The sequence below is a fragment of the Marmota flaviventris genome, chromosome 16 (genome assembly GCF_047511675.1).
Source record: "Marmota flaviventris isolate mMarFla1 chromosome 16, mMarFla1.hap1, whole genome shotgun sequence".
In the NCBI taxonomy this organism is placed as follows: domain Eukaryota; kingdom Metazoa; phylum Chordata; class Mammalia; order Rodentia; family Sciuridae; genus Marmota; species Marmota flaviventris.
In genome coordinates, this window is record NC_092513.1 from 13,668,649 (window position 1) to 13,696,501 (window position 27,853).

Sequence of the window (27,853 nt, forward strand, 5' to 3'; positions counted from 1 at the left end):
CAGGTTGGCAAATACATGAAAACCATTCTTTCATGTAACCTGCTATTTTCTTAAATTCTTTGGGTGTAATTTACAATCAGACAAACTTATAAGGACTGTTATTAAACCATCCTTGTCCCATTTTGCTGTCAGCCTGAACTGCTCCTGCCTTTTCTCTTACTCCTACATTTCTAAAGCGTAGGATTGACTACTTTAAGCAATCAATAATAGTACTAATCTTTCTAGATATGCACATGTCCTTTCTAGATCTGCATGCTTATATAGTGAGCAAATGCTTCACTTCCAGGTTGATTTTTACATGGAACCTAAGCAAAGGGTCTTTACATTTTCTTGACAACAAGAATCCATTTGGAATGAATGCTCCACAACATTTGATGTATGAATTTTACACCAGAATTCTTATTTGTGAATTCTTTTGTCTTTCTAGGTTTGGCCAACATTAGAAAATACAATGATAGGGGCTGGGATTGTGGCTCAGCGGTAGAGCGCTAGTCTAGCATGTGTAGGGCCCTGGGTTCGATCCTCAGCACCACATAAAAATAAATAAACAAAACAAAGGTATTGTGTCCAACTACTTCTAAAAAATAAATATATAAAAAAAGCAGTGATAAAAGCTCCTAAGCATAAATGGCATAGACTATAACTTAATGACTTGAGTCATCATCCATAAGCTCCACAGTTTGCTTTTTATCCCCTCAGTGAGTTGTTTTAGGACCCTTTCTTTCTCCACACTGCAACCAGGCTAGCCCTCAGTGCTGTCTCTTCCCCATCATAAATGACAGGTAGAACACATTCACTAAGGGAGAAGCCTATATGGGAATCCTAGAGTGAGATGGGAATGTGTTTAGTTGGGAAAAACTACCCTGGTGATTCTCATGACTCCCTATGAAGGTATTCCTCCCACTTGGCCTACCCTGTTGAGAATACCTGCTCTAGATTCTCTGATATATTATATGTTCCCTGTATAATCTGATTAGATGGGCTAGATAGTCATGGTGGGAGTGTGTTTTTTATCCTAATCTTGCATAAAGGGATATATCCCATAAAAAGCATCTTTAAGCAAACAAACTGCTGTTGTCTTTTGTCCCTAGATGGTATTTAATGCACAGTGTACTATTTTATGTGCCTCTTTAATAATGAAATATTATTATTACTGTCATGTATTTCTATGTACCTAGAAAACTTATCAAGCTAAGATTGTACTTTGGATTAAGACACTAGCCAGTAATTGAGGAGACTTTACAGCCCTCCCTTTTACAGTTAGGTTACTGCAAGAATTTCACCAAAACCCCAGATAATTTGGTGGCTCAAGGCAAGACTGATAAACTTAATAATATCAACTCTATAAAAGGTGCTCAAATCATCCGCTTCTACCTCATATAATATCCTGAAACAGCCAATCTGATTCATCCCTAAAATTTTTTCTATTAGTATTTCTGTTTGCCTGTTTAATTCCTTTATCATCACACTTCCTGTTTCCTCCATGATAATATAAATGTGTCAATGGCAATGACCATGTCTTTTTCAACTTTGTATTCTCCCATTTGGCACATAGCAGATGTCCATAAATGTTTGTTGAATAAGCAGACGAGTGAACAATGAAACCAGAAATAAAGGCCAGAAGCTCCTGGGCCATTCATGTCTGACAGTGAAGAGACATGTGTCCCAGCATTGTCAGACTTGTGCTGAGTCACTCCAGCTGATTTGGCTGAAGTTATATGCCTATGCCTGATCAATCTCTATGTCCAGAGAAGTGGAGTCAGCTTTTCCAGAACTATTAGAATTCCCATTGGAAAGGAAGAAGGAAAATGTGGAAGCTGGAGAAGCAACCAACATGTGTCCAATATCATCACACTTTATTGTTTTGATCATTTAAATTGTTCTGATTATAAGATATCTTATACACATTAGTTTTTATTTGGTTAGGTCACATACATCATTTAAAGCAGTTAAATATTAAATTCTTTTTAAAGAGTACACCCAAAAAGTTGATCTAAAGGTCTTAAAAACCAACACAGGTAAATTATATATTATGAACTTTACTGAATCCATGTACTTCTCAAAATACATGGTTACAGCAAATTATTGTTGAGTTGTTGATGGTCAAGCCAGCTTCAACCCACCATCTCTTACAATTTTGCCTTCATGAAAGAGTCCTGAATTTGTTCCAAGTATCTAGCCTTTTCCCAAAAATCCTCTCTGGCTTGGGGAAGTCCTTTCCTAGTAATTCAAGTCCTCTCCTATACCTTGACCAGGAAACCAATACAAAATCCTGTACTTCTTATTGGTTGGTCATGATGGCCACTTCTCAAAAGGACCCACAGGCCCATATGAAGAGGCTCTTACTGGCCAAATCTGGCAAAATTTGAGTATCAAAAAGAGTAAGATGGCCTCATTGATGTTTAAAAAAGTCAGGAGGGATTAAAGGAATGAGGGATGGTGCTCAGAAAACTCTTTATAGAAGAATTCCAAAAAATATGGAAGGAACAGATCTTTGTGCAATGACCAAATACAGTAATTGGTTCAGGTATTTTCACTATCCTGGGCAGAATTGTTGGGAAAGGAGCCATTTACATGTTCTCAGAGCATCACCTCAATTAATTAAAAAAGGTATTTTTTACATGCCTACATCTAATGGATGACACTTTAACCATGTGAACATCACCAATAATAGGACAATCTAGTATTCTTCCTTGGATCATAGATATTATTGGAAATACACATTATTTGAAATATTTTATTTTTGCTAAAATGTTTAAAGTGAATCTAATCATGAGGAAATAAGACAAATTTAGACTACGGAATATTATATGAGATGACTAACCTGAATCTTCAAAAATATTACTGTTATCAACAAATATAGGAAAGGTACTGTTGTGGATTAAATAAAACTAAAGAGACATGACAACTAAATGCAATTCATGATCTGATTGGATCCTGGATTTAAAAAAAAAAGACATTTTGGGTATAATTAGGTAAATTTGAATATGTATTCCTTATTAGTCAATAAATCAAAGCTTACTTTCTTAGGCAACATAATGGCATTATAATTATATAGGAAAAAAAGCCTTGTTTTCAGAAAGTACATGACGAAGCCTTGAAGATTGGAATGTCATGGTATCTGCAACTTATTTCACATAGCTCAAAAAAATTAACAGAGAAGTAAAGCAAATGTGATAAAAACAATAGGTAAATCCAGGTGAAGGGTACATGGGCACACATTATTATTCTGTTTTACCTTTCTTTAGGTACAATAGTTTTCCAAAGTAAAATGAAAATCATAAGTATACATCCAGAGGTTGAATAAAAATAAAATATAGTAATGCACAGGTTACTCAAAAAAGTAAAAAGGGCTGGAGATGTAACTCAGTGGTAAAGTGATTGCCTAGCATTTGTAAGGCCTTGGGTTCAATTCCCAGTATCATAGGGATACCTATTTTCAGATTTTTACTGTGCTTGTATGAAATCAGTGAGTTTGTGATGTATACCATTGCTGCCATTGGACTTTGGTGACCTGCAGAACTATTTTGGAGGATTTGGGTGATGGTGCCAGAAGGATTAGAAATGATCAAAGAAATTTGACTAAATATTAAAAAAAATCAATAAAAGATATAAAGGGCTGGGTTTGTGGCTTTTGGTAGAGTGCTTGCCTAGCACATGTGAGGCCCTGGGTTCAATCCACACAAAGATAAATAAATAAAGGTATTGTGTCCAACTGCAATTAAAAAATAAACATTAAAAAATTAAAAAGAAATAAAAGATTTTTCAAAAAAAGAAATTTGACTAAATCATCATTCTTTGGCCTCTAACCTCTGAGGAGTCTGGGACTTCTGTTAATGACTCAGGCAGGCAGTCACATGGTTGAGAGGACTGCCTGGTGTAAAATTCAGTTCTCAAAAAGCCCTCCCCAGCACCCTTTCATCCTCCCTGACCTAGTCCTCTGGCTGCAAGTTCTCAGGGGCATTTAAAGTGAGGGAAATCAGCCAGTGGCATCCTCCCAGCCTCTGCTCCCTGCTGGGGACAGCTCTGTTGATGGCTACCCCACATCTACCTCTTTAGCAAGCATGTGTGTACACACGTGTTCATGTGTCTAAATACATATATACCTACATTCTTTAAGGTTTTTTCAACATGCAGGATCATAAATCTGTAAATGAACGGTTTTCTTTTTCATTCCCATTAGTATGTCTTTTATTTCTCTTCCCTGATTGCACTGGCTAGAATTTCTATTTCAAAGCAGAAGTGGTAAGACATGACAGCCTTGCTTTATGCATAATCTTTTTATTTAAATTTTTTTAGCTGTAGTTGAACACAATACCTTTATTTTATTTTTATGTGGTGCTGAGGCTCGAACCCAGTGCCTCACACATGCTAGGCAAGTGCCCTACCACTGCGCCACAACCCCAGCCCTTTTATGCTCAATCTTACATCAGGCTGTATTTCTAGTTTCTGAGAGGTTTTTTGTTTTGTTTTATATCATGAACAGATGTTGGATTTTTTCCAATGCTTTTTCTGGGTCTGTTGAGATGATCATGTGTTTTTTGTACTTTATTATATGGTGTATTACATTATATAATGTTCAGATATTAAACCAACCTTGCATTCCTGGGACAAATTCTATTTGGTAACGATGTAGAATACTTTTTATTTGTTGCTGGGTTTCCCTTGCTATTATTTTTCTGAAGATTCTTCTTTGCATCTATCCTCATGAGGAACATTGCTCTGCATTTTTATTTTGATGTCTTTGGATTTGGTATCAGGTTAATACTGGTCTACTGGAATGACTTAGGAAATGTTCCTCCCACTTCTATTTTCTGGGAGAATTTAAGGTGTTATTATTTACATGATTTATAGATTCTTTCCTGGGAAAAGAACTGGGCCTGGGATTTTCATTGTGGGAATATTTTAAATTACAAATTCAAGATTTTTACTTGGTATAGGTCTATTCAGATTTACTCTCTTTTGTTGAATCAGCTTGGTAATTTTTTTTTTTTAATACCAGGGATTGAAATCAAGGGTGCTTAACTCCCGAACCACATCTACACCCCTTTTTTAAATGTTTTATTTTGAGACAGGGTCTTGCTAAATTGTTTAGGGCCTTGCTAAGTTGCCAAGGCTGGCTTTGAACTTGTGGTCCTTCTGCCTCAGGCTCCCAAGTTGCTAGGATTACAGGCATGTGCCACTGTGCCTGGCTCAGCTTGGTGATTTTTATCTTTCTAGAATCTGTCCATTTCATCTACATTTTCTAGTTTGTTAGTGTAAAGTTCTTCATAGTATTCCCTTAAAATTCAGTTTTATTTTCTATCAGGCCAATAGTAACATTGCTTTTTTCATTCTTGTTTTTGGTAATTTGAGTCTTCTCAGATTTTTTCATCATCAGTCTACCTAAAGTTTTGCCAATAGTTTTTCAAAGAATCAACTTTTAATTTAATTGAGTTTTCTCTATTGCTTTTCTGTTTCTCATTTCATTGATTTCCTGTCTCGTCTTTATTATTTCCTTCTTACTGATTGGTTTGGGTTCAGTTTTATTTTTTTCTAGTTTATTAATGATGGAAGTTTAGATTATGATCTGAGATTATTATTCTTTTCAATTAAAGGTGTGTTTAAAGCTATAATTTTTCTTCTACATATTATTTTGGCTGCATCCCATGCCTTTTGATGCTATTCTCTATTACATAGAAAGTATTTCCCTTGAAACATTCTTCAGGCTGAATAATCTCTTTGACTTATCCTCAAATGCATTGACTCTTCTTCTGCCACATGAGATCTGCTATCCCCACTAAGGAATTTTTCATTTCAGTTATTGTACTTTCCAATAGAATTTCTGTTTGGTTCTTCTTAATAATTCCTATCAGCGTGTTCTCTATTTGATGACATGCTGTTGTAATCTTTTCCTTTAACTCTTCAGACATTTTGTCCTTTCATTCTTCGAATATAGTCTTTGTTCACTACCTCCAACACCTGGGCCCCCTCAGAGATGGTCTCTATTGACTACTTTGTCCTCCCTGTGTATGGGTCATACTGTTTCTGTGTCTCATAACTTTTTATTGAAACCTGAATATTTTATATAATATATTGTAGCAACTTTAGATTCTAATACCATTCAATTGTGGGTGGTGATTTTTATTATTTTGCTCATTTGTTTTATGACTTGCCTGGATTAACTGTGGAGTCTGGCTTCCTTACAACATGCATCAGCTGCCCTTTCTGCTCAGTTATGATTGTTCTTGTTTTTATTGTTGTTGCTGTAAGCCTGACTTCCTAGGGGTTAGCTCTGGGTCAGGGCATCTTAGTGGTCAGCCAATTACTGAATAGAAAATTGTGTTTAAGCACTACCTCTAATAAAGCTCCTACCCTTTATGAATGGATTTGTGTTTAAGTTGAAGATCATATGCCCTGTACAGGCAGTTTGCACCTCTGCCCTTACTGTCTGTGCCACAGAATCTTAAAGGCTCATCATCTTTCCTGAGCATGTGCACAACCATGCACATGCAGGCAGTCTTCCAGATTCCTACAGACATTTGGGAGCTTATCAGGGACTACCATGGCTGACTCAGTCCCCAGATGACACTGTTAAAGCTGGTGTGTTACTTATCCCAACCAATGTTGCAGCTAACTTGAGGCTAGCTAGCTTCGATGCTGGACTTCCCTAGTTGTTATCTACTGTGATCCCTATTGTTTTTGACAAGGCCCCTGGGCTACAGTTTTTTTTTTCAAGGTCTGCTACAGGTGAAATCCTCCCCCTGTGGAAGCAACCTCCCTCACCTACTCACACTGATGGAACTGTAGAGCCGGAGGGAAGGAGTAGGTGGGAGCAGCTCCAGGATAAAGCACCACAGATGCTCTCTGATCTTACTGAAGTTAAGTTCAATAGTGTGTATTGAAGAAATTCTTCTCAACTTTTTATACGATTGGTCAATTTACAGAGTCCTGAAATGGTTGTTCCTGATAATTTTATCCAGTTTTTTATTGCTTTTGGGGGAAAGGATTTGCTATACTTATCCTTTTTATTTCTTCTTTTTCTTTTCTTTTTTTTTTTTTGTGTGTGTGTGAGAGAGAGAGAGAAAGAGAGAGAGAGAGAGAGAGAGAGAGAGAGAGAGAGAGAGAGAGAGAAAGAGACCCAGTGCTCTACTACTGAGCTACATCCCTAGATATTTTTTTCTTTTTTTAAATTTTGAGACAGGGTCTTGCCAATTTGCTGAAGCTAGACTTGAACTTGTGATCCTCCTGCCTCTGCCTCCTGAACAGCTAGGATTACAGGCATGCACTGCCTCGCCAATTTGCCTTTTCTTTTTAAATTAGTTTTTATAGGGCTACAATATACTTTTCATAGTTTAGTTAATTCTGTTTCTACTTCATACAAAATGGAAAACTTTGTGGGAAATGCTCATAGTATAAACATCTCCACCTCTAGTTTTTATACCTTAGTTACCAAATATCCACATACATTCTACAAAAAAAAAAAAAAAAAAAAAAAAAAAAAATTCAGGATTTGTATTAAATAATGATTAAGCCTGTTTTCATTCAAAAAAACAGAAACTCTTTTAAGGGAGAAAGAAAATTACAACAAAAGTTCTTTACATGTGTTTTGCATCTGTGAATAGCACATATATTTTCTTGTAGTTTAAAATTCTTGAAACAAGAAAGCCTTTATGTTTGAGAGACTAGTGCTTAGAATAATGGCTCTACTTATCTGACTGTCTAAAATGTGCAGAGGGTTATTCAGGACAAAGGTATTATGTGTCAATTGAGTGATCCATGTGTGCTTGCAATACCTTTGCCCTGGGCAAGCACACAAAACTGAATTTGTATACCTTTCACATGGGGAGAGAACTGGTGTCCACCAGTATTTTACAACTACATTACTGCTAGTCACTAATATCTCTTAGAAGCCTCAGAAGTGGAAAATTTGCCATTTCTGACTATTCTAGCCTATAGCATTATATTTGGTGAAAAGTTGTTAGGTTGTGGTTCTTGTTTAGTTGTTTTTATTTCTTAGAGGATAAATAATTTATCTACTTTTCCATGCTTTTAGATTACATTGTTTTCTCTGCCCTAAAATTATCTCTTGGTGAGATTACTGTTAATTTTATACTATATATATGGGTGTGTTAATATTATGCTATGTGTATGCTATTTTATGCTATGTGCCTGGTTTTACCACATTTATCTATTCTGGAAAGTTAATTTTTAGCAACTAGGGAACATGTTTATCTAACTTGCCAAGAATAGGCACTTAGGTTCCTGTTTTATTCATCCTCTGAAACGTTTCTCATCTCCTCCCAATTCTATCTTAGCCATCCTCGAGGACACAACTCAAATTGCCACTCTTCCAGGGTCTCTCCCCTAGCTATTCCACCTGGAAATGGTCTTTTCCTCTTTCCTTCCCAGCTTCATTCAGCAAATTTGTATTGAATGCCCACTCCTTGTAAGACGCCACGTACGTAATAGAAGTTATGTAAAAGTTCTCTGTACCAAATAATTTTGCACTTGTAGATATGTATTTCTTTATCTTATTTCCTCCCTTAAATCATGAGTTACTTGGGGGTATATCCTCCTCCTCATTATTCATTGAGTTTCTTATACAATTTACAGGGTAATTATAGGTAGTTAAGGTTCAAGAAAAAGTTTAATTTATAAGATACTTTGTAAACTTTCCTTAAATAAGTATATGCAGACACAAATAGTTCCAATAGTTGTACTCTTTAATCATTCCACCCAAAATAACCTAACAGAGGCATGGAAATAAACTTTAAAGCTATTCAAAACCAGGCGCCTCCTCACATCTCCGTAATCACTCCTACCTGGCATCCTTCCACCCCACCCTGTTATTTTCCCTGGCTGTGTAAGAATATTCTCTCTCTTTCTCTCTCTCACCAAATAAACATAACACCATGTAAAGCATTGAACAGTCTTGCTGTCCGTAGATTCCCATGTGGTGTACTTGAATGCACAGGGTTAGTACTAAGGAACCAGTAGAGAACACTGGACATAAAACTTTAAATCCTTCACCAATATCCATCCTCCTTCACAGAATGAAGCATATGGGAGGTAGTTGAGTGACTGCTAAGGTCTCATAGTTTTAAAGTTTCATGAGTTTATGTAGACTGCCAGAAAATAGTACATCAGATTTTGTTGTACACATATGGTCTATACCACTTGCACATTTTAGCCTCTGTTTCATTTTGCAATGTGATGATGAGCAATCTTTATGAATGTTATTCTCCCAGTCTAGAAGGCCCTTCCCACCTCTTCTCAATTGATCTAAGTCCTGTCATTCTTCAGTGTCAGGTTCCACCACTCCCAGAAAAGAACAACCCGCCTTTCCCAACCATCCAATCCACTGGGAGCTCCTCTCTCTGAGCTGTTGCAACACTGGTCACCCAGTTCAGCAACCAGGTTTCCCCCTTGTTTCTGTGTACGAGTCTTGTGTATCCTTTGGAACATGGGCCACACTTGATACTTCTCTGTATGCTTCTCTATCAAATAAATATACTGATTCAAGCTTGATTTTAAAATTCAAAGATGGTCATGTTAGCAGACTGCTAAAAATCTTTCAGTAGCATTGGTCAAATAAAGGATTTTTGCACAAATTATATATGTGAAAACTGTTTTGGAGGAGTGGTGGTTCTGGGGATCAAACCCAGAGCCTCACGCATACTAGGCAAGTGCTCTATCACTGAGCTATATCCCCAGCCCACAAACTGCTTTTAACAGGATATTTACTTTAGATAGCTTAAAGCAGCTTATTTTACCAAGAATACGGGCTACTTTTAGACCGTAGACTCCTGCAACCATTTTGAAAAAGTAACAACAACATTCTCAATCTTAAAACTTTTTATACCTTTTAGTACACCTACTTCTAGGAATGTATCCGAAGGAGATAAAAAGAAAGATACTTTATATGCAAACATATTTATAATAGATCATTTTTAATATTAATGCTTAAAAATAACAAATGAACAACTACATCATATGTATGAGAGAATTTTGTATAACTATTAATGTAGCTGACAAAATTTGGATCAACACAGGGAAATGCTGTGATAAAACATAGGGAAAAAAAATAAGGATATGGAATTGTATATATGACATGGTCAAGAAACAATATGCAAATATAAGAGTAGAAAAAAAGAAATGGAAAGTAATACACCAAAACATGAGTTAACTTTTTTTTTTTAGTTGTAGATGGACACAATGCCTTTATTTTATTCATTTGTTTTTATGCAGTGCTGATGATCGAACCCAGTGCCTCACGTGTGCTAGGCAAGCACTCTACCCCTGAGTTATAGCCCCAGCCCTTAAGTTAACTTTTAATGGCAGGATTGCCCTTTGGATTTTTTTTTCTATTTTCCCTTTTTCTGTTTTCTAATTTACTGCAATTAAGCATATATTAATTTTGGAATGGAAAACAAAATCATTTCAAATATGGGGACATCAAAGATTTAAGTGTCAAGCAAAATGCTTTTCAAGTATCTTAGTGAGTTAGTGGCCGAAGCATGTGTGTTTGTCAAAATAGTCTTTTCCTGCACAGGTGAAGAATGGTTTAACTACTTGGTCACTGATTAGAGTCCGTTCCTAATGCGTTCTGGTGCCTGTCATCCCATGCAGCCCTGGGGTAGACTGTATTTCTACAGAGCCGAGGATGAGCCATGAAGGAGAGAAGGAAGCAGGATTATAGGTTGCTTTCCTCCCTCTCATGAACAGAACACTCACTGGGTCAGGCAGAAAGCCTGGCCGTGGGCTCTGCAGGTTAGGCTGATCTGGATGTTAGAGATTCTCAGTGGCTTTTTCACACCAGGGAATTATAGGGAGGATAGGTAAGTCGGGTTGCATGCACGCAGGTCCTGAGGCAGCTTCTGGGCACATTTCTGACCTAATAAAGTAGATGCATTTTGTTCAATGCCAGGATAAATTGGCATGGTTCCAAACTTTTAAGTCTGTTTAAAATTCCTGTTTGGGAACATCTGCCTTAGAATAACCACTTTATTTTAACCAAGTTAAAGGGTAGAAAAGAACAATGATGATAAACAGGATCAGATAATCCCGCCAAAGGAAGAAAGAGAATATCCTGAGAAACAGAACTGAAACTTAAGTAATAGGAAGAAAATGAAACGAAACTGAAACTTACCAACACAATTTAAACAAAACAAAACAAAACAAAAAAAGCTCTGATCTTTAAAGTCCCAGCAGGTAACTAGGTAACTACATATGTATTAGCAAAGTAAAACAAAAGTCATGTTTCTCTAAGTGACATTTGTGCTGGAAAAGAAACTCAAACAACTTTGTGACCTTGCTGAAGTCGGTCAACCTCTCTGAGTCTCAGGTTACTCATCTGTGAAAATAGAACCTAACAGTGCTGGGTCAGCCTGGCTGAAATTTAGGACCTCAGGCCTCAAGTGAGCCTTGGAGATGATCAGGACCCGCCCCCTCCACTGTGCAGGGTCTCCTCCTGTCACACCTACTCCTGTTGGTGCTGGAGAGCTCGGTAGCAGCCAGATTTTCTTTAGGGCCCACTATAAGCTCAGGCAGACTGAGTCCCAAGCACCAAAGGGAGGCTGCAAGAGGGAAAGGCTGGGAGGACATTCAGCTGATGGGGCAGGAGACAGGGCTGGGATACCACCAGTGCATGTGACAAGACCCAGTGCTCAAACTGTGTGCGCACCATGTTTAGTTTATCCATTTATCCTAAAGACTCTCTCATTGCCTTCTTGAAATTCTTAATGATTTTTAAAATTTCCTTTTCACAAGAAAAGGATGACTTCTTTTTTCTTTTTTTTTTTTAATTGTTCTAATTAGTTACACATAGCAGTAGAATACATTTTGACACATTGTACACAAATGGAGCATAGCTTCTCATTCCTCTGGCTCTACATGGTGCTGAGTCACTCCACTAGTATGATTATACACACACATATATATAGGGTGGTAATGTCTGTTTCATTCTACCATCCTTCCCATCCCCACGGCCCCACCCCTCCCCTTAATCCCCTCTGCACAACCTAAAGTTCCTTCATTCTTCCCTACATGCCCCCTGCACACATGCACGCACACACGCACCCTATGGATCAGCATCCGCTTATTAGAGAAAACATTCGGCATTTGGCTTTTTGGGATTGGCTTATTTCATTTATCATGATATTCTCTAATTCCAGCCATTTATTTACCTACAAATGCCATAATTTCATTCTTCTTTAAGGCTGAGTAATATTCCATTATGTATATATACCACACTTTCTTCATCCATTCATCTTTTAAAGGGCTTCTTAATGATTTTTTTTAACAGAGGGTCCTGCGATCTCATTTTGCACTGGATTCCAAAAAATGTTATTAATCCTGGATATGCCATCTAAGACCTGCTTAACAGAGGGCTGGGGGAAGATAAGGAGGGATACAGAGGGAGACTGGGAACTGCCCTAAGACCTAGGTCTTTTCCCCAAGCCCCACGAGTGGAGGACAAGGCCAGACTTGCTGCCTACTTGGGACAGGTGTGGCCCTGAGGGACTCATCTGAGAGTTGGTGGCGACTGCAGCTCATTGCTACAGAGGCAGCTCCACAAGTGACCCAGGCCCAAGGGTGACATCTTGGGGAGGGCGAAGGGGCTGGGGGTGGTTGCCGCTGCCTTGGTTCTGTTTGGTTTTACTGAGGTGAAACTCTTATAAGGTTAGCCATGTTAAAGTATGGAATCCAGAAGTATTTCCTACACCATGTCATGTGACTGTCAGCTCTGTCTAGTTCTGAAATATTCTCATCACCTGGAAAGGAAACCCTGCACCCACTCACAGCTGTTCCCCACTAGCCCTCACCTCAGCTCCTGGCAACCACAAATTAGTTTTCCGTTTCTATGGATTTATCTATTCTGGATATTGTATAAATAGAATCATACAATATGTGGCATTTTATGTCTGGCTTCTCTTACTTAGCCGAATGTTTTTGAGGTTCACCCACATGATAGAATGAAGCATGTAGCATTGTAATTTATGGCTCAATTACATGCCATTGTATGTACAGATGCCCCTTGACTTATGACTGGGTCACATCCCAACAAATCATCGTAAGTTGAAAATTTTGTAAGAAGTGCATTTAATATACTTAGTTGTATCAAGCATCATAGCTTACCACCACAGTAAGTTTGGGCTCCTTCCACTTGATAGTGGAGCTGCCTGGGAGCTGTCAGTCACGGCTACTACCCAGCATCTTGAGAGAGGATCTTACTGTATAATCCAGCCTGTGAAAAGATCAAAATTCAAAATTCACAGTATGGTTTCAACTGAATATGTATGGTTTTGCACCTGCGTAAAGTTAAAAAAAAAAAAAAACTTAAGTCAAACCATCCTAAGTCAGGGACTGTGAATGTATACCACGTTTATATCCAGTTATCTGTTGCCGGACACGCGGGTTGTTTTCACCCTTTGGCTTGAAGAGTTGGGTATAAGTATTTGAGCATCTGTCCCAATTCTTTGGTGTGTGTGCCCAGGATGCTGGGCCACCTGGACGAACCACTGGCCTGTTTCCCACAGTGGCTGTATCATTTCACATTCTCTTTAGCAACGTATGAGGTTCCAGTTTGTCCACTTCCTCCATTCTTGTTATTTTCCATTTTTTTCTAATTCAGTCCATCCACCTAGGTGTGAGGTCTCTCTTATTGTGGCCTTGATGTTCATGTCCCTCATGACAAAGGATGTCAGGTGCTTTTCATGTCCTCGTTGATCATTTATATGAAGAAATGTCCTTTCAAGCTCTTTGCTCATTTTTAAATTTGGTTGTATGTCTTTCTATTGTTGGATTATAAGAGTATTTCTAAATACCAGTCATAACTCCATTATAAGATAGAAGGTTTGCAAGTATTTTCTCCCATTGTGTAAGGTCATCTTTTCACTCTCTTGTTAATGTTATTTTATGCACAAAAAGTTTTTAACTATAAGGTAGTTCAATTTATTTTTCTTTTGTTGCTTGTACTTTTGTGTCATTTTTTAAAATTAATTGCCAGATCCAGTACCATGAAGACTTACCCATATGTTTCCTTCTAAGAGTTTTATGGTTTTAGCTTCTAAGTTAGATCTTTGAGGGCACATTGGTGCTCACCTGGAAATCCATTGGTGCTCACCTGTAATCCCAGCAATTCAGGATGCTGAGGCAGGAGGATCACAAATTTGAGACCAGCCTCAGCAACTTCGTGAGACTCTGTCTCAAAATAAAAAATAAAAAGGACTGGGAATGTAGCTCAGTGGTAAAGTGCCCCTGGGTTAAATCCACAGTACCAATAAATAAATAAATAAATAAATAAATAAATAATCCATCTTTGATCCATTTTAAGTTAATTTTTGTATATGTTATAAAATTGGGGCCAAACTTCATTCCTTTCCATGTGGGTATTCAGTTTGCTCGACTTGCTGAAGGACTGTTCTTTCTCTGCTTTATCATTGGCATCCCTGTCACTTAGCCATAGATGTATAGGTTTATTTAAGCACAATAACTGCAAATGCATGTGCTGAGACAATGGTCTAGGGATTTTCCCCCCAGAACTTGAAATAACTATATAAACAGAGTCCACTTATGCCACCTTACCTGGCAAACCTGACCTAGAAGTGATGATTTTTATTAGGTTGGTGGAAGAACTTCCACAGTCCAAGGTAAACACCTTGGGAAAGGGTAGATCTGTCAAGTACATGGCAAACAACTCAGAACATGGCCCTCCATCCGCCAAAGCCAGGAAGAAATCAGGATGTATTTGCTTGAAACTATTTTAAATTATCCCTCTGTTTTCAGTTTTTGTTACATAACAATTGGCTTTTCTTTTACTTTAGATCAAGGCAAACTTTCTAGGAGTAAATTTAAGTACATTCAATAAAATTATTTAATATTTTAATTGAATCAATTTATTTTAATCATTCACATTTATATTTTATTAATATATGTGTTTGTATTTAAATAATTATGACACGTTTATATTTATATTAACTAATTAATTAAACACTTAAAAATAATTATCCAACAATTATTATTGAGTGTTTATTTGTGTGCCTTGCTAGATGTTAACATGGTTCATTCATTTAACAAACACTGTATGAGCACTCCTGTGGGTTAAACACACACCTGGGCACTATGGTGGGGCATACTTAGTCTCTGCCTTCCTGAAGCTGCTGGGTCCTGGGTCAGTCCTGTGTAGGGCAAGGTGGCAGAACTCACAAGGTATTTCCATTGCTCCACTACGTGGTCCCACTGACTCTGTCCTGAGGCCCAGTACTCAGCTCCCCAGTTAGTCAGGGCCACATCTTCCTTAGCCTCTCAATTTATCCAAGACATATAGGGGCTTTTCTTATGGAATTTTACCAGGATGCTAAGTGAAATCCCAGAGAACAAGAACAAAGAAGAAAACAGCAAAGCAGAGGAATAGACAGGTTTACTAAACATGAATCACATATCCCAGGGGAATAAGAGTTCTTCACTTTCATCTTTCCAAGAAGATCTTTCCCCTACACTCGGTTTCCCATACACCTTCCCAATATTTACAGCACACTCTTTTGTCTGGTTTCAGAACCTTATGAATTCACTTATGAAGAAGCCCACCTCCAGTCCCAAGCCCACCCCTAACCTTTGCAGGGGTGTGGGACAGAATTACAAAGAGAGATCCACAAACCGTATGTCTCAATATTTAAAATATGTAAATCAATCAACCTCACAAACCATTAAATAACATATTATAGGATCCTTCCTTGATAGACGTCACTTCATAGTGACATGGAGAGCAGGTACCAACCTTGAATTCCCCACCCCTGCCAGGGGCCTATCCACACGCTCTTGTCTTCCCCTAGTGAGGGCCCTTTCACACGTGTGTGGATACTCTCAGTCAGCAAGGCCAAGGTCTGTATTTTTTCCTACAACTGCATGTTAATCAACTATTATCTCAATGAAAATTTAAATTAAAAACAAAACAAAGAAAAGAAAGAGGAGAAAGACATTGTGTGTGTGTGTGTGTGTGTGTGTGTGTGTGTGTATACCTCTGCAATGTGACCTAAAGACTCAAAGCAAAGGTACTCTAATACTCTAATGCTGGAATCTCTGCCTTGGAGACCTGCTCTACTCCATCCCTGCCTGGTCCCTCCTCACAGGGTATCTTAGTTCATTTTGTGTAGCTATACCACAATACCTGAGACTAGATAATTATAAGAAAAAAGGTTTATTTTAGCTCATGTTTTGAAGGTTTCAAAAAGCTCCAATGGCTTTATCTGGTCTGAGCAGCCTCATGCTGTGTCCTAAAATGGTGGGTGAATTATATGCCAGGAGAGCATCTGGGAGTGTGAGCAGCAAGTGAGAAAGAGGCCAAACATGTGGAGTGGGCTTTGCTTCATAACAGCCTGCTCTGGTGGTGATTAGTCCAGTCCTGTGAGAACAGGGACTCACCCCCTTGAGAAGAGCATTAATCCCTCTTAGAGGCCCAAGCCTCTCAACACTGTGCCATTGGACACCGAGCCTCAACGTGGGTTTTTGTGGGGACAAGTCATGTACAAACACAGCTCAGGACAAGGAGCCTGTAGGCCCAGGGGTCTTGCTTGGTACTTGCTCTTTCCAGAATCTGGAATCCCTGCTGAGATGGCTTCCGGCACTTCCAGGGCCTGTCAGGCCTTGCCTTTGTGTCCATCCTTCCAACAGGGTCTTGCTGCACTGATAGCCACACTTGGCCTGGAGGCATAGACTCTGTCTGTGGGGAGTGTGAACAGAGCTTGATTTGGAACGTGAGGACCTAGGATGTTAGTGGCCCTGCAGGGCAGTGACCCAAAGGCCATGGAGGGCAGGCACATCATATCTTTTCCTTTTAGTCATAAAATTACAGAAATGGGAGCCAGAGGAAAGTGGAGCTAGCCCAAATACACTCCCTGAACTCTAGTGAATGGGACAGGGACAATAAAATATGCAGGAAGCAAAGATCAACTACTCTGGTCCAATCAACCACATGCCACTGTGACATCAAAATGTCAGGCACCAGTCCAAAGATTAAAACATATGAATCTGACATACAGCACGGTCTGCTTCATTACTTCACTTTTCAACCACAGGCTCTTTGTCTTTCTTTGGAAAGAAGGGCCATTGATTTTGGCATCCAACACCCAGTGGTTCAAAGTCCAGTGATATTTTCTGAGTCCATCTAGCCCAGTCAGGACATGTGACCAGGCTACAGTGGAGAGGAGGTGATTCCTATGTCAAGCCCTGTCAGATAGGGGACTTCCTGGTGCATACGAAAGCTCTACTTTCTGGGGAAAAGTGACCCCAAGACCTGGGCTCTGAAGGTACAGGGGGCATAGGACAGAGGGGTTGGCTGGTCTCAGAGCACCACTTAGAAGACTTTTCTAGATGTTTGATATTAGTAACAGGATCATCTCACAATTTCCAAGTGCGGAATGTTTTAGAGTTTTGAGCATTTTTTTTCCAAGTCCAGTCTAATTTGTGTCTCACAGAGAACTTCTGGAATTACCATCTTAGGCATTTGTTAGGCGCTGCCTGGTTCCCTCCCAGAGGGATTGGCAATGGCGTCTCCCTTTAAGGTTACTGTATTTGGGCCCCAAAACTCTTCAAAGTGCATTAAGTGTTATTTTAACCAGCCAAAATTTCTCTTGGGAACTCAGAAAAAAAAAATTGCAGTGAGGCAGGAGATAGTTGAGGGGCACTGGCCTCAGATGCTTCTGCTGGCGGCTGAGCCGGGAGCTCCAGCACCTCAAAAATAATTCCCAGGGGATTTTTCTGGAGAACAAGGCCCAGCACACAATAAAGGTACTCGATGCATATTTGTTGAGTAGAGCAGCCTCCCAACAGTGTGCCCCAGCCCTGTAAAAAGTAGAGGTGGCTGGTGTCCCCTGGCAGGGTGCTAGGTTTTTGGTTTTTGTTTTATTTGCAATTATCCCCAGTTGCTCTATGTGCCGTACTGGAAATCACCAGATCTAGTCCCACCTACACTTCTCACTCCGATCACTCTGGAGCTTCCAGAGGGCAGGGGAGAGAGTTCGGTATTTACACTACGTCCTTTGAGCAATGCATTAAGGCCCGCATCTGGTAGGCACTGAATAAATGTTGAGCAGAATTTGCAAGCAAGCTTTTTATAGCTTCCTCCAAGTCATCTATTAGAATGTGGAGCAAATAAAAGATCAAGGACGGAACTATTGATCCTCCAGGTGCCAGGTTGACAATAGTTTACTAATTCATCCTGGAGGGATGTTAAGTCTAAAAAAGAAGACTTTGAAGAGACCTGACAGTTTTTTCGAACACTAGAAAGCTTATGCCAGGAGCAAGCTAAGAACCAATGAGTGAAAAACAGAGAAAAGGCAAAGTTCTCCCAAGAATAGTAGCATGAGTAAGGGCTTGGGAGGAAGGGCCCGCTCATTACTGCTGGAATAAGGGTAAATGTAAGATTTTTCTGAAATGGAATTTGGCAACGGGTACAGAAATTTTTCAAGAAGTACAGAAACTTTAACCCAAGAATTCCACTTTTGGATTTTGGTCAGATATTTAATCAGGTTCACGAAGAAATATGTACAAGGATATTTAACCCAGCCTCAAATTGTAATAGGGAAGAATTTAGAACATAACCCTTTGACAGGATAAAGGTTTAAGTAAATCACGATATATTTGCTGAATGGAACATCACACAGATATTGAAATGATGATTTAGAGCTATTCTATTTGAATGGAAACATGTTTTTACTATATGACAAAGTAGAAAACAGCAGGATATTAATGGTAAAACTTTGATTACACATGCATGTTACATAGATGAACATATTACACATGTATATACATGTTTGCAAGTGTGTGTGTATACATATATATATGAAAAAATAAATTCTCAAAGGAAATATGCCAAAATGCTATTGGTGGTTATCTCTCTGGGTAGAGGGAATACAACTGCCTTCAAATGTTTAGTTTTTTTCTAAATTTCCAGCTGTGGACAGGTGAATTATTAATACTAATAAAGTTAGGACTGATGGAAATGTGCCCTACTGTTCATTAAAGTGGTACACTTTCTGCCACCCAAAGTACTCAGCCAGGAACAAAATTACTTGGCTGGAGTTTGTGGAGGAAACCTGTAGCAGTAGAGGTGACCATCACTAGTGTGTGACAGCATGATTTCACAAAGAGACATGGTGACATTGGAAAACAGACAGTCCTTTCTTACTCTTTAGGTAAATAGGATTTCAGACATTGATTTAATTATCCAGATATTATATTTTTGAATTCTTGGCAATGCTTTGTTGTTGATAATGATGAAAATGCTTTTAAAATCAGAAATGAACATTCTTAATATTTGCACCTTTTTATGATCTCTTATTGAGCAATAATTTAAGAATTAGAATAGTCTCATTTTGTTGGAATGAGAATTGGAATATTCTTACATCTGTGTGCCCTGATACCTTTGTATCGGTACTGAAAATAAATAACATTTGCCTCTCACCCCATTGGGGATAGTATACACCCTATGAGGCCAGGAAGTTTTATTCATTTTGTTACCGAGCCCAGAAAATTTCCTGCCACAGAGCAGGAACTCAATATATATATTTTAGAATATGAATAAATGAAGAGCAACTTGGAAGAAAGCTACTACGCAAATAAATTCTTTTGCTGTATTCATGTTAATTACTTTAAAAACATGCCTTTGTGAACAGAATTTCAAAACAAAGAACTCATTTTTTCATGAATTTAGTTTTTAAGGTATTAACATTGCTTAGAAATCAGGTATGATCTTAATACCACCAAATATTTTAAAAATGAGAACTACCAATTATGTTCTAGATCACTATTGTTCAATTGAACTTTGTGCAACAATTCTGGATCTGCACTGTCCAACATGGTGGCTGGCTGCTAGCCACATGGAACTATTGAGTCCTTGAATTGTGGCTAATGAGAATGAGGCTGAGTTTTAAATTAAATTCAATTTTAATTAAAATTATGTTTGAGTGGGTTAGGGATATAGCTCAGTTGGTAGAGTGCTTGCCTCACATGCACAAGGCCATGGGTTCAATCCCCAGCCTCACACACACACACACACAAAAAAACCCCACTTATGTTTGAATAGCCATATATGGCTGGGGCTGCTGTATTAGACTGTGTAGTCTTAGATCAAACATACATTTATTTGTTTGTTTGTTTAGTACAGGGGATTGAACTCAGGGGCACTCTACCACTAAGGACAGAACTACATCCCCAATCCTTTTTTTAAAAAAAAAAATTGGAAACAGGGTCTTGCTAAACTGCCCATGCTGGCCTTGAACTTGTGATCCTCCTGCCTCAGCCTCCCAAGTTATGGGGATTATAGGCATGTAGCACCATTCCCAACTCAAATTTCCTACCTTAGTGTATGTGACAAGGTAAATACTGTGCATTTACCAATATAGTGTACATAATCATGAAATTATTACTGTAATCTAGATCAGAGCTTTTTATTTTTCTTTATTTTCTTTATTATTATTATTATTATTATTTTGTAGAGCTGGGGATCAAACCCAGGGCCTCATGCATGCTAGGCAAACACTCTACCACAGAGACACATTTCCAGGCCCTAGATCAGATCTTGTATTGAGAGAAGGAGATAGAAATAAACCTATGAAATATATGTTTCAATATGCGTAACAGCATTCTGAGAGACTTTCAAAGGTGTTTTGTTTTGGTTTTGAGACAGAATTTCCCTATGTTGCCCAGGTTGTTCTCAAACTCCTGGACTCAAGGGATCCTCCTACCTTTGGCTCCCCAAGTGCTAGGACTACAGGTATATGCTACCATGCTCAGTTGATTTTTCATAGATTTAAAAATTTTTCTCTACCACACAGCTTTACTAATATCCAATAATCTTGTTACACTCTGGACATTCCACTGACTTATTTGTGTCCAACATAAGTTTTGTAAAAAGTTATAAAACTCAAAGCAATGATCTGTGCAGTGCATTGAATTTGCGTGGAATGAATTACTATTGTTCTAGAGCAACCTTTCTATTTGTCAACTACTATGTAATACTATTTTGGTGATGCTCGTTAACAATAAAGGCTTTTGCTCCTTTGTTTTTGCTTAAAGACCCCTTGATGTTCTCTCTAAAGCAGATAAGCAAATTAATTGAATGTAGATCTAAGGCAATGCTTCAAGAAGAGCTACCCCTTGCTGAGGCATGGTGGTGCATGCCTATAATCCCAGCAGGAGGATTGCAAGTTCACCACCAGCCTCAGCAACTTAGTGAGGCCCTAAACAACTTACAAAAATGGCTGTGGATTTGGCTCAGTTGTTAAGTGCCCCTTGGGTTCAATCTTGGTGCACCCCCCAAAAAAAAAAAGCCACCCAAAGGTCTTCCTCAACAACCTTCAAGGTACTGTCCTTGAAATCACTCCTTATTATGTGCTTGGAATTATTTCTCTTAATTACTATGGTCGTTCTTGGTGATCTAGCCATCTCTGCAGATCAAAGAACAGAAAGCAGGTTGTAGTTAAATGTATTTTTGTGAAGTTAAATAGAAAAAATATTTTTAGATTTATTAAAAATGATAACCAGTTGCTAAAAGGATACAATCAGAAAATGACTTAGCTGTTTCTTATCACTACCTCCAAACCTATGTGGTCAGGTCTTCCTTCTGGGAGTCTGGAAGCCTGGGAGGTCATCGCTGAGTGCTCTGAATCCTTCATTTCAGTTTCCAAACTGTCACTAATTCCTGTATTTCAGATTTCATTAGGCTTCTCCAATCCCACCAGAGTTGAGGACTTCAACCTTGGATTGTCTTTATTTATAGATCTTCTACCTGACTTCCCTGACTTCAAGATCTTCCTGCATTCCTCCTGTGGGAGAATGTTCCTGAAACAATGCTTTGCTCTTTTACTGACAATAAATAGAGGTTGAGTAAATGCCACTCTTCGGACTCAGGGACCATCATTGTTTCCATTGCTAATTGCAACAGGTCACAATTTGATCTTGGCAGCATGATATAAGAATGAATGACAGATTGCCTTTCCTGGGAATCCAATCGTCTTGTCTACCATAGATTGACATGTGTCCTTAGCCAAGCTACCTGATCTCTAGCCTTGAGTTTTCTCATCTCTAAAATTGTGAGATGAGATTGGATGATATTTAAGTTTTCCTCCAGCTCAAAAAATTTTTTAACTTATTTTTTATTCAACCATCTAACTTTTAAGTCTTTCATAGTTTCATCTTATTCTCTCTAATCAAAAAGTATTTCCCATTTCTCCTGAATATGTAGATTTTGGAATTTTCTTTATTTTGTTTTCTTTTTTTTAAAAAAATTTTTAGTTGTAGTTGGACACAATATCTTTATTTATTTTTAGTGTGATGCTAAGGATCGAACCCAGGACCTCACATGTGCTGGGCGAGCACTCTACCACTGAGCCACAACCCCAGCCCTTTATTTTGTTTTCATCCTAGCTCAAATCCCAGCTCTGTAATCACACCCATCACATATAACATTAACACTCAGAGACTTTGTATATCATCAAAAACATCTTTTTTAAATTATTTTTTTATTATTTATATGTGACAGCAGAATACATTACAACTCTTATTACACATATAGAGCACAATTTTTCATATCTCTGGTTGTGTACAAAGTATATTCACACCAATTCACGTCTTCATACATGAACTTTGGATAATAATGTCCATCACATCCCACCATCATTTCTAACCCCATGCCCCTCCCTTCCCCTCCCACCCCCATCATAAACATCTTGATAATGCAAATCATATTTCATGATTTGAACATGTTTTATAGTTTCTAGGCTGGTTCAGATAACTAAGAGCCACACAATAAATACTTGATTGCTGATTGTTAATCACAGTGTATAAAAGTTACCATGGTATTCATTCTTTTTTCATGTAATAAATGTCTATTGAGAACCAAATATGAGTCCTAGACATGAGGGAACATCAGTGAACAAGACACATCTGGTCTCCTGCCCTCCTGTAGCCCATGTCCAGAGTCACTGAATGCCCATCTTTTGGATATCAGTAATGTACAGTTTTCCCTTCGGATCTGTAGGCTCCACATCCACAGATACAACTAACCCAGCACTAAAAATATTCAGAAAAAAAAATGCATCAGTATTGAACAGGTGTAGTCTTTTTTTCTCTCGTCATTATTCCCTAACAATATATCAGAACAACCATTTAATAGCACTTACATTGTATCAGGCATTAGAAGTAATTTGGAGATGACTTACAAAATGTGGGAGGATGTGTGTAAACTGTGTATACTATTTTATGCAGGGATTTGAGCATTTGCAGATTTCATTGTCCTTGGGGGTCCTCAACCGATCCCCTCTGGATAGTAAGGAATGACTGCAGAGTGTTCCCGGGTTACTGAATACAGCCTATAGAGTCTATCTGTGGCGCTGCTGGTGTTTTAACACTGCAAATGCATGAACAGGCCCATGAGCTAAGGTACACAGTCATGAGGGCCATCTTAGTGGCCAATTGTGTCCTGCTGGCAGTCTTTTTGCTCAGTGAAAATTTTTTTGATGCTTTTTGCTCAGTTAAAATTTCTTGTAATTTCAGTTAATCCTCTGCTACATTCCACATTCCATGGTATACCTTCTTGGTGGAAGTTGTACATTTACAGAAGTGATTCTGAAACTTTTTGGCCTCAGGATCTCTTTATACTCTTAAAGTTTATTATTGATTCATGTGATTATAGCTCTGTAGTTCTTTGTTATACATTTAAAAATATCTATTAAATCATTTAAGAGCAATAATAAGTTCATCATGTTAACATCAATGGCACATTTTTATGAAAATGGCTATATTTTTCCAAACAAAAAAATTTACTGAGAAAATTGTCCTAACAATATAACAATATATTTTTTACATTTTTGCATATATCTTTAGTATTGGGCTTAATATCTCTTTAGGAGCTGGATTTTCCACATTCAATCTGTTGTAATATGTTGTTTTAGTTTAAAATAAGTGAAAGAAAAAATCTGGCCTTGTACAGATCTGAGTTTTCATATAAATGTAGCTATTCTTTGAAACCTTACCAAAAATAGACAAGTAGCAATTTCTTAAGATTAGTTGCAATGTGGAATCTGGAACTGTAAAGCCTAAAATTTCCCCAATCAGTGACATTAATCCATGGGTCCGTCTTGCAATTTGAATGGGTCTTTTGTCCACATCTAGGCATGGTTTTATAACAGCATGCATTGAACATTTGGACAATACTGGTTTACTGAATTGTGGCAATCTAAGTGTTGACCCATTTCATTACACAAAATCAAAAACCACATTCAGCCATATCACCACTGATCCCGTCTGAAACATCTTTGCCTCTGAATGTGACCATTTTGGAGAGAGGGTCTTTAAAGAGGTAATTAGGTTGAAATGAGGCCCTTAGGTCTGTCCCTAATCCAATCTGACTGGTGTAGTTAGAAGAGGAGTTCAGGACACACGGACACGAGGGGCACAGGTGCACAGAAGAAGGACCTTGTGAAGACACAGCAAGACTGCAGCCACAGGGGCTGGAGTTGGGGTTCAGTGGTAGGGCACTTGCCTGGCATGTGTGAGGTACTGGGTTCGATTCTCAGCAAGGCATATAAATAAGTAAAAATAACTAAAGGTCTATCAACAACTAAAATATATGGGGGAAAAAAATGACCTGGAGCAAGTGGACAGGGGCCTCAGAGGAAGCAACCCTGCCTGCACTTGGATCTTGGACCGCTGGCCTCCATCCTTGGGAAAAAATGAGTGCCTATTATATAAGCCACCCAGTCATACTGTGTTGTTTTGGCAGCCCTGGTAAATGAATAACTTTCTCATGCCGATCCTCTGCATCAGATGGCTTCTGCCCCCCGGGTACCTTGAAAGTCATCCCGTGTCTCTGGCAGATCAGCTCCAATGCTTGTGTCTCCCCTCCTTCAGACAACCCTCCTTGGGCTTGGAATCGCCCTCAGTCCACATTTTCAGTAGCTTGAGACCGGGCATTTTGTCCACCCACAAATCTGCTGCTTGGCTTCCTTATGAGGCCTTTGGATTTGTAGACCAATTCATTTTCTTCTCCACCTCCTCACTGTGGCACTCAGTGAGTAGATATTAAGTGAGTGCATAAACTTCTGCCCCCACCACAGCTGAGGCCCAGAGCCCTCCCACTGCCAAAGCCCTACAGCACTGCGCAGCATTCTGCCCCTTCCTGTCTGCAGGGAGCACCCCCCCCCCCCCCCGGGCCGCTTATGCCCCAGTCTATAGTGAAACACACCTCTTTGGGGTTTCCACTATAGCTACTCCCAAAGGCACTACTGACATTGGCACCCATTCAGTGCAAGGGTTCCTTCCCAAGATGAACTCCCCTCAGGTATAGGGGGGTGGCTAGGACTCTGCATTCCAAACCAACGGTGAATCATCTTTGTCAGTTCAGCCAAAGCCTCAAACACTTTTCAAAACATTCTTTCTAGTATTCTTTTCATTTAGTTCTTAATAAGCTGTTAATTATTTCTATGCAAAAACATGATTATCCTTTCAAGATAAGGAGATTTTATGAGTCAGGTATGGTGGCACATACCTATAATCCCAGTGACTCGGAAGGCCGAGGTAGGAGGATGCAAGTTCAAGGCCAGCCTGGGCAACTTAGGAAGACACTGTCTCAAAATTAAAAGTAAAAATGGCTGGGGATATAGCTCAGTTGTAGAACACCCCTGGGTTCAATCCTGTAAGTGTGTGTGGGTGGGAGGGAGGGGTATGTTCTCTGATTTTTCCTGGGTAATAACACTTCCCTTGCTTCTCTGCATTCCTCACTCCCCAGGAAACCACTTTAAAACCACTCTACTTTTAGTTCTAAGACATTTGTACAACCTTCTTGTGGGCTTGGGTCCTAGTAGGGAGGGGATCTCACTTGTTTTTAGCTTCATCTTGACAGGGGAGCAGAGGGTGGAGGATTCCAGAGGGAGGCGGGCATCTCCTGAGAGATGCATTAATGAGACCTCTCTGGCTCTTCTCTCTGTGGCTGGAGCAGGAGGTTTTCCTGTTCTCATTCATTCTGACTCATTTTGTTGTTCCTTTCTCCTAAGGGCCTGAGGCCCATTTGCCACAAACCTGTGACACATCTGCATATTTTGTCTCATCCCTCAGCTACGCCTGCAGTAATCTTAAGACCAGCCAGATGCCACAGTACCACTCACTCCAAATCCTTCTTTCCCTGATTTCCATATCCTCAGTAAGTCCAAATGGCACAATGAAGAGTGACACCCCTCACAAAGGTAGAGTATTAGAAGATGAAAAGGATATGCCTTGAAAGCATAGAGATTTAAAAAGAATATGAAATAAAACAAGAAGGAATTCACCACCCAGTACTAGAAAGTACATGGTAGAAGGAAAAAAATACAACCTTCTACTTTATGAGTCATTCCTCCTCCACACCACTCAGCCCTATTCTTGTCTCATTGTGTTGTAGATATTTCTTTACATGCTTGTCCTCCATTAAATTTCAGTTACTCTGGTATAAAAATCAAGCCTTGTTTATCTCTGCGTCTCTGGTACCCAGCACAATGATTAGAAAACAGTTGGTGCTCCATAAAGGTGCATGGAGAAGAGCAAGATTATTGAGAGAGAAAATTGGAATCTGATGGATCAACCACAGTGACTTCCTGGGCTATAAGAGAAGAGTGTTTTCTGCAGCCATCAGGTCTGCCTTTGGGAAAGATACTGAGGATGACACACTGAATTAGGAGGGGAGGGCACCCGGGTAGGGAATGGCAAACTCATTGTGGATGGTCAATTTTAGAACAGTGTTTCTCACACTCGCACCACCCCATAGGCTGCAAAACCGCAAGCAAGCTCAATGAATCATCAAGTGTGAAAAGCCTTTGCATTTACCAGGAATGATTAGGGAATATTTTGTGAATTAAGGATGTGCAAAAGAATAAACTCAAATGGGTGATTTAATGGTTTTAAATCTGAAGAGGTGATTTAATAAAGTCACTAATAATAAGAATTGGCAGAAAGAGAGCTTTCCCCATCATTACCATCTGCCTCCTCTGCAACACCACCAGCAAACAGGCAGAAAGCATACCAGTGTCACTACAGCTACACAGGGACACATCCACGCTGTGAGCTGCATTTCAGAGACAGATGCCCCTTTCACCACTAGATTCAGGAGGCTGATGAGGCAGACACATTAATAAGCTGGACCTGGCTGCTTGTTTTACACTGTGATTCTATCATAGTTGTCTTCGAGCACCTCCATCCAAGTAGGGATCCCCAAAGGGTTAGTATTCTGTTAACGTGGAAGAAGATGGAATTCAGGATTTTTATATCTTCTGAAACAGATGGTTGTGATTTAAACTTCATGAAATACAGGAAAGAAGAAATGCAATCAGAAACCTGAAAGTCCTAGTTTCTTATTTTCCAGGCCAAAGCCTGCAGGATAATTGTATAAATAGTTCTGCGATTCTCTTCTATTTTTCTTCCTTCCTGGAGATAATCTGCAAAGTGTCTGTCTGGACACATCTAATGGTTAGCCAGATGGCATCCCAAGAATTGCATTTCTAAAAGTCTGAGATCTCATTGGATACATTGGGATGATCTTGAGCCGATGGAAGGGAAGATACACCAAGTATAAAAGCCATGGAATAAAAGGAAGAAGAGTATAAAGGATGCCACAGGAGGAATATCTGATTAAAACATTGAAAGCAACAGTTGAGGATGAGACAAGAAAAGCCTTACACATTTTATATCTCACAGTTCTTATGATGCAGCGTTGCTCTGAGCTGGTTTCGACGCTATCAACATATCTCGACAGCAGTGTACATACTATATTAGGGCTTATAAATATATCACAGTCAGGATTGTTGTTTTTTTAATATTAATTTTTTAGATGTAGACGGACACA

The 27,853-nt window shown here is 39.0% G+C and overlaps 1 long non-coding RNA gene across 1 annotated transcript in view; it reads left to right on the top strand.

The window, feature by feature from the left end:
* LOC117794793 (uncharacterized) overlaps positions 1-27,853 on the top strand; it is a 54,051-nt gene that overhangs the window by 942 nt on the left and 25,256 nt on the right. The window lies entirely within an intron of this gene.